The 13166-nt window shown below is 39.8% G+C and overlaps 1 pseudogene; it reads right to left on the bottom strand.

The window, feature by feature from the left end:
- Positions 11287-12825, bottom strand: LOC109722919 (annotated as a pseudogene).

The raw sequence follows: 13166 nt of genomic DNA, 5'->3' as shown, positions 1-13166 counted from the left end.
CTAAGATCGAGGTACCTTTTGCCGGTCCTCTCTGACTTGAGTTTTGGTCCAGTTATAGAAGACCCTTACCTGGAGAGCTACGACCCAAGCAACACTTGAGACTATTATTACTTTGGGCTTATCTTGTTGAACATTCATTCTACTACATACTTTTGGCTTGTACTTAATTATTTCTTTTTGCTTCTACACAATTTTGGATTCGGTTGTACTCTTGAGCTATGTGTTAATCTAATCTTCACTATATTTAGATCTATTGGATACTGTTGAGTTTATGTATCTACTTGCCTTGCATAATTATGGGCTTGAGCCCAAATCTATAGTTATGCGGCGTACCGGTTGCGGCACGAAAGGTTTGGGGAGTGACAATTAGACTATCAGAAAACTAATGATTCAAGAAAGCTCTCTCTTTACAGGTATAGCAGCTAAGGTATACTAGAAATGTCGATCCATGTGTACACTCTATACAATCAAGTAAACTACATTACAAAAATTTCACATTTTTCTGTGGCTTAATACCCTCTCCTATTTGGACCATCCAGCATGTCTTTTCCAACTATTCTGATTCTCTCAGATAGACATGAAAAATATTGCTGCATCATACAATTGAGTCTTTCGAAAGTGTGTTAATACAAACAACAGTAACACAATATTTTCTTCTGATCTTTCCTATAGATGACTCTGGACTTTACATCAATAGAGAGATAAAAAGATAGTTTCTCATAAATCTGGTCACTAAGTGAGGCCATATCACTGTGGACCAAAGACTAACATAAAGGTTAAAAGAACTGATGGAGCAGGTATTTCATTTAAAATCCTATACTCATTGAGAAGTGGGTAGGTCAAAGAACAAATGGAGCAGGTATTTCATTTAAAACTCTAAACTCATTGACAAGCGGATAGTCCTAGATGCCCACCAATTTATTAATTCAGCCATCAAAATAAGATTTACTAGTAACAGAGGATTTATATGAAGGACACCAAAAAGTTCCTTTCCAACATTCATATAGCCAATCCACCTAGGAAGCAATCAAGGGAATGTTAAGACCACTTGAGCTGGGTGTATCTATGTCCATGGGGGTAGTCTTAGATGTTGTCAGGGTAAAGGATCATCAACAAGCGCATTCTTATCCTCAGTGTTCAATGTGTATTCCTGAACAATACAAATTTTCAATTACGATCTACTGTATCTTTTTAGAAGATGCTGCCACTCAGGAGCTCAAAATAAGACGCTTTAGCATTGCTTTCTCAGAGCAGTGTGGCTACCGATTTAACAATGCTGGCTTTACTTGAAGTAATAGTAATCTAAAATGTTGAATCGTCTTAGATTCCAGGTGGTTCAATTTGATGTCATCTAAAGAAAAGTTACAACATATGTATCATTGAAGTATCAATATTATTAGGGAGAATGCCTTTTGCAGTAGGTTATTAAGCTACCCTCAGTACAAAAATGGGTTCTCTGCAGGAAAGAATCACCTGCTTTGTTTGGTTATGATTTTCCCATACAAATATGTTTGATTTGACATAAATAGTTACAATTCTTCTCTGATATGAGATCTACCATCTTAACCCTTCTGTATGGAAAACGCTCCCAGTCACCTAGGCTAGTTGATCTGAGCAAGCATCAGATGAGATGAATAGCATGACAAATATAATGGAGCAATCATTAACTCGCAATGGCATGACAGCTCCAAATCGCTCACTCATATAAGAAACTTCTCCACCTCTTGTTACTTTTATTGGATCAATTCAATTTACACAACAAAATGACTATGTAGCAGAGAGAAAAAAACAACAAAAGTCTACTAAGAACTGTAAAATTACGTGATTTGACTAATACCAGAGAAGGTCTACATGGAAGTTTCAAGAAGGGAAAGAAATATTGAATCATTAATAACTGACGCTTCTGCATGTAGAAACTGCAGAATAAACAATAAAACGACCACTATCTGGCTAGGGTTAACCGTCAATGTACAGTCCTCATGGTTGTGACCATTTGCGGGCTAAGGTACAAGGGAAAAAATATTTCCTCCGTCAGTTCAACTACCAAAAGTTATAATCTTCTTTGTCCGGAAACACTAATTTTACAAAGTTTGTGAATTATACAGTTCAACCAGAGTCCTGTAATGACTGCACATATTCAACAAATGATTCATGCAATTTGTTGCTTTGATCAAATATGCGTAAAAATAGAAAAAGCAATGACGCAGTTACCTTATAAGTCACATCATATAACCATGAAAGTAGCCTCAGGCTGAACATTCAAAGAATGAGAAATTACTTCATCACGTAATAAGACCCAAATTTAACTATACCGAACATATTTTACAGGCATAAGCAGGAGAAATTTGCTTTCCAGTGGAAAGGGAAGTACAGGAATTTCACTTCAGACACTAAAAAACATCCCAAAAACCGCAACTTAAACTCCTAGGTCAACCGATCAAGAGACATAACCAGCACACAGAAAATCATATTTTTAATGTTTAAAACTAAAAAATCAGATCAATAGCTTATTTCATATATATTATCAAGATGTCATTTTCAATTTTTGGGTGATCCCACATCTACTCAAATAACAACTTAACCCCTGGAGAGCCTCAAGAGGCCACAGCATAGCATAAAAGTGCCATATCCCAAAAAGATTTTTTAAAAAAGCCATATCCTTGTTCCCTTTTTCCTTGAAAACTGGGAGAACCAAATTCACCTTTATTTCCTCTATCCAATAACCAGTGATTAAAAAAGCGCGCCTAGGGCAAGGCGCAAGGCGCAAGAAAGGCGCGCCTAATATATATTTGATCCTACCGGGTTTGGATCTAAAAATATATGCTTTAATGAATTTGGATCCTATATTTATTGGTCTAATGGGTTTAAAACATGTAAAATAAACCCAAAACCAGTCTAATCTAAAGTTTTAAACCCTAAACATCTATCCACTCCATCTCTCTCTCGCCGAGTCCGCTCCCTCTCCTCTCGCTAAGTCCGCTCCCTCTCCCTCTCCGCTCGGACCGATCTTGTCTCCCCCTCATCCATCACCTCCGGTTGCCTCCGGCTATCTCTCTCTGCTTCTTTAACTCAACTCGCCTCTCCCTCTATATTAAGGCGCGCTTTTTTAATCACTGCTTTTACATGATCATGATGCTTTTTTAATGATTTTTGGCTTGAAACTTTAAACTTTTATGCATATTATTTTTTATGATCTTGTACTTATAATTATATGATTTTCACATCAAAATTTTCTATATGTTTGTGAATTAATAGTTATCTTTATGTTGGCCTTTATTTGGAGATTAAAAAGGTAATTTGTTCTTGTTGGGATCAAAAAATTTTGAAATTTGAAATTCAAATTGAGAATATAGATGGAAGGGAATTGACGTGATTAATGGTTGCCTTAGATGACCAACTATTAAAAGGAAAAGAATTAAAAATATATTGTTGCCTTCTTTTCAAATTCTTTTGAATTATTTCCCTAAACAAAGAGGGCCTAGAATCACTATAAATGACACCATGGAATTCAAAAATGGATCTCTTGGAGGGAGAAGAAAAAAAAAAAAGAAAAAAAAAAAGGAAAAGAAAAAGAAAGCAAAAGAAAAGAAAAGATAAAAAAAAGAAGAGAGCGACGGCAACAGTGCGACGACGGCGGTGATGACGACGACGACAACGTCCACAACGACGCGCTAACAACGACTTCGACCACGACAATGGCGCACGAGGACGCGCAACGACGGCGACGGCGGCGGCGGTAGCGGCGCTGTGACGACTTTGACAACGACAATGGCGCGCGAGGAGGCCTCATGGCCTCTTTCTTATGGCGCGCGAGGAGGCCTCATGGCCTCCTTCTTCTTCTTCTTCGACGACGGCGGATTAGTGTATACGTGCAAACGTATAGTAGCGATTTATTTGTCGGTTTGATCAACACGACCGTCTTCGTGATAGGTTGACCCGATCAAATCCGGCATTGGATCGTTACTATATCGTGCGTGCGTATTCACTAAACGTCCGTCTCCCTAACGCCGACGAAAGATCTACACGAGCAGGCGGATGACGTGACGACGAGCCTCCAACCGATTTGATTGTGCGGCCGTCTTCGTGATAGGCTCGACACTTTCAATCTCGACGTTGGATCGTTACCCTCATTGGACTTATGATTCATACCGAGCGGCCGTCTTCGTGATAGGCTCGACACGATTAAACCCCGCATACTGGAACAAAACGAGAAAAACAAAAATAAAACAATAAAAAATGATAATAAAAATTAATGGACGGGTCGCCGTCTTGAGTCATAAGCTTCACCCGAGTCCGATTGAATTAAACCGGCTCGACGTGACCAATTTCGTGATAGGCTTGACCCGGGTTCGGTTAAAAAAAAAAGAGACGAAATCTTCGTGATAGGCTTGGACAAAAAAAAAATTTAAAAAGCCGGGTCGCCGTCTAAGAGAAAAGCAGGACACCACTCCCGTTAATTAAACTCGGGTCGCTCGTCTTCGTGACAGAGAGAGACAAGAGTTCAGTTGGGTTAAACCAAATCCACTATATAAATACTGGCAGTCAAACCAAGCAAAAAAAAAAAAAAAGAACAATTTGAACAAAAAAAAAGAGAGAGAAAAGAAAAAAAAAAAGGTAATAGAGGCCAACCCCTAAATCAAACTCGGCTTCATACAGAGAGAGAGGGATATGGCAGTCAAACCAAACAAAACAAAAAAAAACAAAGGGCCTAACAATCATGCAAAAAAAAAAAAGTAAAAAAAAAAAAACAAGAAAGGAAGAACAAAACTAAAAATGGTGAAACAAGCCCAAGTGTTAAACCGGAGTCGAATAAAACTCAAAACAATGAACAAGAAACAAAATCGAGTTGGAACCGAACCCAAGGAGGTGAAACAAACACAAAACGATGAACTGAATCGACTCACAAGCCGGTTCAACTCAAACCGAACTAAGACTCAAAAACTTTGAACCAAACAATAAACCGGTTCGACCTGAACAAAATTACAAGTTGGTTCAACTCAAACTGAACCACATGAAGGATCAAATAGACCGAACCACGAAGTAGACCAAATCTGAACTGAACCACAGAACCGGATTCCAAGTCAAGCCGAACCAAAGCATAAGCCGGATTCAACTCAAATAAAAGCATAGGAGGTTCGAACCGAAGCCAAGTCTGAACCAAATCATAAGTCGATTCAACTTAAACCAAACCATAAGGGATTCAACTTGAAATGAAGTCGGTCTGAACCGAATTGAACCAAGAAGCATCCAACCCCAACCGAAGTGGAGCCGATCCGAACCAAACCGAATCATAAAGCATTCAACTCGAACCAAAGTGAATCCGACTCAGAACCGAACCAGGAACCGTTTGACCCGAACCAAACCGGACCCGATCTGAACCAAACCGAAAAGGATTCAACTTGAGCTAAAGTGAATCCGATCAGAACTGAACCAAACCGGATCCAATCTGAACCGAACCGAACAAGATTCAACTTAAAACAAAGTGAATCCGAACCGGACCAGAACTGGTCTAAACCGAACCACATCAAGGAACCAAACCAAATGCATTCAACTGGATTCGACTTAAACCGAACCAGGAAGGAGCCAACCCGAACTGAAGTCGAACCGAATCCGAACCGAACCAAGCTGCAAAGCATTCAACTCGAACCGAAGTGGAGCCGACTCGAACCAAACAAGAAAGCAGTCAACTTGAACCGAAATGGATCCAATCCGAACCGAACCAAGAAGCATTCGACTCGAACTGAAGTGGAGCCGATTCGAATCCAAACCATAAAACATTCAACTTAAACCGAAGCGGATCCGATCCAAACTGAACCAAACCGGATCTCATCTGAACCACAAAGGATTCAACTCGACCCAAAGTACATCCGACTTGAACCGAACCAGGAAAGACTCAACTCGAACCCAAGTGGATCCGATCCGAACCAAACCAGGAAGGAGCCAACCCGAACCGAACCATGAAGGATCCAACCCGAACCGAAGTCGTCCAATCCGAACCAAACTGTAAAGAATCCAACCCAAACCAAGTCCTGATGGATCCCGAACCAAAATACAAAGGTTCATCCCAAATCAAATACAAGAGGTGGAACCCAACCCAAAACCCAAAGTCCATAAAGAAAATTTCAAAACCCAAAGTCCACAAATAAATCCCAAAACCAAAATCAACCGAAATAAATCCCGTCAAAACCCAAAGTCCACAAACAAAACGACTCAAAACCCAAAACGAACCAAATCCAAGCTAAACCGAAACAGATCTGGTCTAAACCAAACCACAAAGGATTCAACACGACACAAATGTCGATCAAACTAAAACCGAATCCAAACGACCGAAATGTTACTAAACTCAAACCCATAGTCAAACGATCCGAACCAAACCACGAAGTTAGAACCAAATCCAGACACCAAACCCATGAACCAGATCCAAGTTCACGAACCAAAGCCATACACCAAACCCGGAACCAAACCAAGTTCATGAACCAAATCCATACACCAAACCCATGAACCATATCCAAGTTCATGAACCAAATCTTATACACCAAACCCGTAAACCATATCCAAGTTCATGAACCAAATCCATATACCAAATCCATGAACCATATCCAAGTTCATGACCCAAAGTCCATACACCAAATTCATGAACCATATCCAAATTCATGAACCAAATCCGAAACCAAACCTCATGAACCAATACCCAAATCTCATCGTGAACCTTTTTTTACTCTGGCACATATACCTAGAGTAAAAATTAAATATCGACTACCCCTAATACATATACTTAGGGCTATGTCAACCGTCTTAGCACATATAACTAAGGCGAAACATCTCCAAATCGACAGAGTTCTAAGCCATATACTTAGAATTCGGTCAAATGATATCAACTTCATTCGGACTCTAATACATATACTTAGAGTTCATCCGGCTAAGCCCTAATACATATACTTGGGGTCTAGTCAACCTTCTGCTCTAGCACATATACCTAGAGCTGAAGTCAAACACCATATCCGACTCACCCTAACACATATGCTTAGGGTCTAGTCAGTCTTTTACTCTAGCACATATACCTAGAGTAGAAGTCAAATCATGCTCGACTAGTCCTAACCCGTATACTTAGGGTCTAGCCAGCCTTTTGCTCTAGCACATATACCTAGAGTGAAATCCTTACCCGATCGAGCTCTAATACATATACTTAGAGTTCAAATCCGACTACCCCTAATACATATACTTAGGGCTTAGTCAAGACCTTCATGTTCTAGCACATATAACTAGAGTGAAACTCGGTTAATCCTGATACATATACTCGGGAATTAGCCACTCTCCACTTTCGGGTAATTCGACCCACCTCAATACATATACTTGAGGTCTGGTCACATCTCCATCTTGGAACATACAACCAATATGAATATAATCGGACTCTAAGACATTTACTTAGAGCCAATTAGACTCTAATACATAGAGTTTAATATCGACTAGATCTTAACACATATACTTAGGATCTAGTTCGACCCATCTCAATACATATACTTGAGGTCTGATCACATCTCCATCTTGGAACATATAACCAAGATGGACATAATCGGATTCTAAGACATATACTTAGAGCCAATTAGACTCTAATATACAGAGTCTAATATTGAACTAGGTTTTAACACATATACTTAGGACCTAGTCAACCTTCAAATTCGACTGAATCCTAATACATACACTTAGGATTCAATTCATGTACAGTGGGGGTATGCCCCTGCTTAAGCCATGTAAACGGCAAATCATATCAATAAAATTTCATTTGCCTGTTTTGTCTCTTTTATTATCAGCATTCATATTTGGTCTCTTAATCGAGGGTTCCTTAACACCGAAAGTGTGGGATAATTAATAACAGATTCTTGAGTCTGTTGGAAGTCATGAACCTATAATCCTGATTTCAAAATAAAACATAAACAAATTTTATCTCTACCATAAATGACCACTCGCCTTAGAAACAACCTACGGCGGGGCCGGTTCGTTCGCGGCAGACAGTTCTTTACTTTTATCTATGTTATTTTCTTTTTCAAAATTATCATATATGTTGTTTGGCTTGTTTTCTTTTCTTAATTTTTTTTTTCTTTTGGAAACGTAATTATTTGGGTAATTATAGAATATTTATTGTGATAATATGATTTTATAGAGTATATTTAGTGCTACTTAATAATTATTAGAAAGTATAGTAAGACTCTTCTTGATTATTTGCTTATTTCAAAATTCTATGACAGTGTGCGCTTGACCTCTCTCGGGCGCGCGCCTGCGCCTTGTGCCTTGCGCCTAGGCTCCAACAGCCCTTTGCGCCTAAGTGCGCCTTGCGCTTAGGCTCCAATAGCCCTTTGCGCCTAAGTGCGCCTTGGGCTTTTTTAAACACTGCCAATAACCAACCTTGCAACCAGATAAAGATCAGCTTTATACCAACACTTAATCTCCTCATCTCTAAATATTCCCTATTTTTCTGATATAGTTTCTTGTCCAATCAAGAATATTAATCCTTTCATGAAGTCAACTGCATTCAAAATCATATATGGATTTGAGACCTCTACATTCGTTTTGCCAATAACCCCTTAAATATAGTAAAATTATGTTTAGCTTATTGCTCAAAAGATCGATACGACGTAAAATGTTTTATGATTAGTTCTAACACTCTATCCAAGTGTATGGTGAAGATCAGGTGAACCATACGACGTGCATTGACTGAAACAAACATGAATAAGAGACAACAAAATAACAGACAAAAGCTAATGGCATAAAATGGCAAATATAAGAATTGAATTTAGAACTTCTTGAAATTGTAGCACTGTTACCATGTCACCAAAAGATCAATATGGTAAGACACAATCCAGAAATAATTTTAGCATTTGTCACATCCTATTTCTCACTAACCTGTCCTCGTGCTACAACCATATTGCTTTAGCATTTTCATGGAACCTATTAAATATAAACCAAGCGTTGTATATAATTAATAAGCTATACTGCAACTAGTAAAATGTAAGCTTTGTGCCTCTTGAAACATTTTTTCGACTTAGTGAAGAAAAATTTAAGCGTTTGACAAGAAAAAAAGCTATAGAACATCTAGCTTACAAGGAAGAGAAATGGGCCAAAGAAGCAGTTTAAAATATATATATATATATATATATATATATATATATATATATATATATATATATATATACACTGAATGATGCTTACAGTGCATTTGGCCTGAAATCTGATAAGTTCAGCTAATATCACAATCTTGGGTTTCCCCATATCTAATTCTCCCAAATCAAAACCTTCACTATTTATCTCTCTATCAATCACCATACCATTTACTAATGAAACGAATACTCACATAGACGTGATGTTCACCCTATAAACTATAAAAGATCATCAAAGAGTATCATGTCACATAACATAGTTTTACATGTTGATGGCTCTAATCTATTATAAGTGAACACCATTTGATCACTCTAATCTATTAGAGTAAATTTCATTACTTACTATTTATGGCCCTGAAAACCTAATCAAATGATGTTCACTTCTAACATAGTTTTACATGGCCTTCTACCATTAATATCAGATCAATGGCCTTCACACTATACAGTTTATCAAAAATAGTGAACCTAAATCTCATACTTTATTCTTAGAACTTGCTCTTATCTGGACAATGTGTTAGGCAAAAATGTATCACAAAAATAAAGTACAACTAGATATATTCCATAGCATGATACAAGTGGAGAAGAGATTGGGAAGAACCAAAATAATGCCACTAAAAAATATGCAAGATTCCGTCAACTCAAAATAGTTCAAAAACAGTGGGACAGAAACTTCTATATAAGCCCACGGAGACAGAGTTACAGCAGCAAAGAAGTTAGGAAAACAAAAATTTATGTAAGCCCCCCTTTCTATTCCTCATCTCACTTCACACTACATTGAGGTGTTTGTTCTTCGTCTCCCTTCAAGGCCTCCAACACGGGGGACCTTGGGGGATACGGAGATCATACCCCTCATCTTCGATTAGAAAAGCCCTGCCAACTCAATTCTAAGGTATTTCTGCCACTTCCAATTTTGAATAAGCAAGATTAATCTATCACGGAGGAAATGTATATTGGTTATTTGTTTTTGGTTAATGTAGTAGCAGTTTTATTTACCCAGTACCTCTACTTGCGTAACGAGTGGAGATTCAAAAGATTCGGAATACTACTATCCGACGTTAGACAATGAGTGCTAAGAAGCAAAATGATAAATGAATCAAGAACAAAATGCTTCATGGTTGAGATTTAAGTACATTTGTTGAAGCTAGACATATATGAGACTAGTGCAGGTTTTAAGGCAGTATGCATACGAACTGCTGCCATGCTGCACTAGATCATACTTCAAGCTTTAGATTATTACGTGAGAGAGAAAATTATTGTCGAAGCGTAAGCAACAATTGGCAATGAATCTATTGGAAACTCAACAGGGAGTTCAGAAGATTAGATAGAGAGCATAATATTATATAAGTAGAGACTAGTTTGTTAAGTGAGAATATGGAAATCTATTCCGCAAATATTTGTTACATAAGAATGTAGTAAATTGAAAAGCAACTTAGAACTAAATTTAGCAACGTAGTCCAAAAACAATCTATTTACCAAGAGAATTCATATTGGACAGATCCTGAAGTAATTATACTTGCATATATGACTATATGAGCCATTTTACACAAAGCAATTTGACTTTGTTAACACATATTAGACTACAACACTTGTTAGTAATTCAATTTGTATAAAGCATAAGATGGAACTCTGATTGCATAGTAATTAAAATAGATAAAAATATTGTATAGCTTTCGTCAGTTGTTACAGCTTAACCACACTACTGTAACAACTGCATGTATTCAATATACGATTCACACAGATCACCGCTTTTATCAGATATGTATAAGAATATAAAACCAACAATGCAGTTATCTTATAACTCACAACATCATATCACAAGGACAGCCGCCTCCTCAGGTTAAACATTTGAGGTATGCCAAGCCATTTCATCGAGTAACACGACCCGAATCAAATGCACAAAGAGAACTTATTGTTCCTACCAAATTAGTGTATCTAAGAAGTAAACCCTACTAAAGCATCCATATTCAAGCAGAAGCAGAAGCAGGAAAATTTCTTTCCAGCAGCAAAAAAAAAAGAAAAAGAAGTTGCAAGAATTTCACTTCAGACGCTAAAAAAGAATCGCAAAAAACACAGCTCAAACTCCTAGTTCAACCGATGAAGAAGCATAACCATAGCACAGAACAGAAAAGTATGAAAAATCCGAACTAGCATTACACATACTTGCACTGCAATGCATAGATCTATATAAAAGGGCCCCAATCTATCCTTCTCCATATGAAAAGTACAAAAAGATCTCTTTTTTTTCGGCAATAAGAGGAAGAAGTACTCGGATCGAACTCACCACAGACCAAAAAAGCATAACCACAGCGCAGAAAAGCATGAAGGATACTCGTAATACAATGCATAGATCCATGATGAAGGAGCCTAATCTATCATTCACCATCAGAAAAAGTATATAAAGGTCTTTTTTTTTTCTTTTTTTTTTACAGCTATAGATGTCGATCCCATCAAATTTGCCAGTATTCGAGCCCACCAAACAGATTCGAATGATAGCGATAAAAAGAGAGACAGAGACGTACTTGGATGAGCTTCGAATTCAGGCCTGCGCGGAGCTCTTGGAGAGGGCCTTCATCTGGACATGGTCGAGGTCGGCGGCGGAGGAGGAGGACGACGTGGGGAGCGCCTCGTAGGAGCCGCCATTGTTCCTCCTGGTGATCCCCGAAGCGGAGGAGGAGGAGGAGGAGGAGGAGGCGGCGGCGGCGTAGACGGCGAGGACGATGAGGGCGACGAGGGCGGCGTGGAGGGAGAAGGAGAGGTCGAGGATGGCGGCGGCGCGGGCGCGGCGGCGTCGAGGTCGCACGGGTGGCGGCGCGCGGCGGCGGGGGGGAGGAGGCGGTGGCAGCCGGCGGGGACGAAGGCGTCGACGTAGAGGGCGAGGACGGAGTGGAGGGACCAGAGGGCGGCAAGGCGAGGGAGGCGGCGAGGGCGAGCTCGGCGAGAAGAGGCGGGAGAGAGGGCGAGGCGAGGGCGGCGGCGGGCGGCGCGGCGAGGACGAGGAGAGAGGGCGAGGCGGGACTGGAGATCGGAGGCGGGGAAGGAGGCGGCGAGGCCGAGAGAGGAGCGGGAGAGGAGGCGAGGGCGAGGGAGAGGAGGAGGAAGAGGGGGAGGGGAGTGGGGGTGGAGGTGGAGGTAGGGAGGAGGAGGAGAGGAGGAAGAGGAGAGGGAGGGAGGGGTTGGAGGGAGAGGGAGGGAGGACATGGACATGGAGCGGGGAGGGAGGAAGGGGAGGAGGAGGAGGGCGAGGAGGAGGAGAGGAGGCGAGGTGGAGGGGGGGGAGGTGGCGGAGGCGGGGGTGGTGGGGGAGTGGGAGAGGGTAGTAGAGGCGAGCCGAATATGCAGAAGAGGAAGAGGAAGAAGAAAGAGGAGGGGATTTGAGGAAGGAGAAGGTGGAGGAGACGAGGTGGTAGAGGGAGAAGGGGAAGAGGGACAGGAACACGAAGATGTGGAAGAACACAACGGCCGCCATTCCACTCTTTTCTTCTGCCTCTCTGCCTCTCTCCCCCTGTCTAGTTTTGAGAGAAGACTTCCCTTGAGAGGGAGGGAGGAGGAGGGAGAAGAAGAATGGGGGGCTGAAGAAGACAGTAGAACAGTTGAAGGAGGAGGAGACTTCAAAATGTTGGCAGAGGATGAACGAGCAAATCTCTGACAAGGACGCGGAAGTTGATGCCATTGGCTAAATTACATCAACTCTGTAAATATTCTCTTCTTCTTTTTTTTCACTTTTTCATTTTAATTTTTAAATACTTTATATTTTATTTCTTAAAATTTTAAGTTGATAAGTGATTTGCTTGCAGTAACTATTCCTTTCACTGGAGTTGAAGCTCAAATTTAAAATAGACTTTTGAATAAATTAAAATTCCAATAAATATTATTTTTAAATATGAAACTAAAATTCCTCTAATCCTCCTATTTATTTATTTGATAAAAAATAAATAAAGCAATAGCTAAAACTTTTCATCTTCAATATTTTATTATTTTTTCTTTTCTTTTTTTTTTTTGTAATTATTATTA

Source organism: Ananas comosus, linkage group 17 (genome assembly GCF_001540865.1).
Source record: "Ananas comosus cultivar F153 linkage group 17, ASM154086v1, whole genome shotgun sequence".
Taxonomy (NCBI): Eukaryota; Viridiplantae; Streptophyta; class Magnoliopsida; order Poales; family Bromeliaceae; genus Ananas; species Ananas comosus.
The sequence above is the reverse complement of the archived record's forward strand: the minus strand, read 5'-3'. Positions and strand labels throughout refer to the sequence as shown.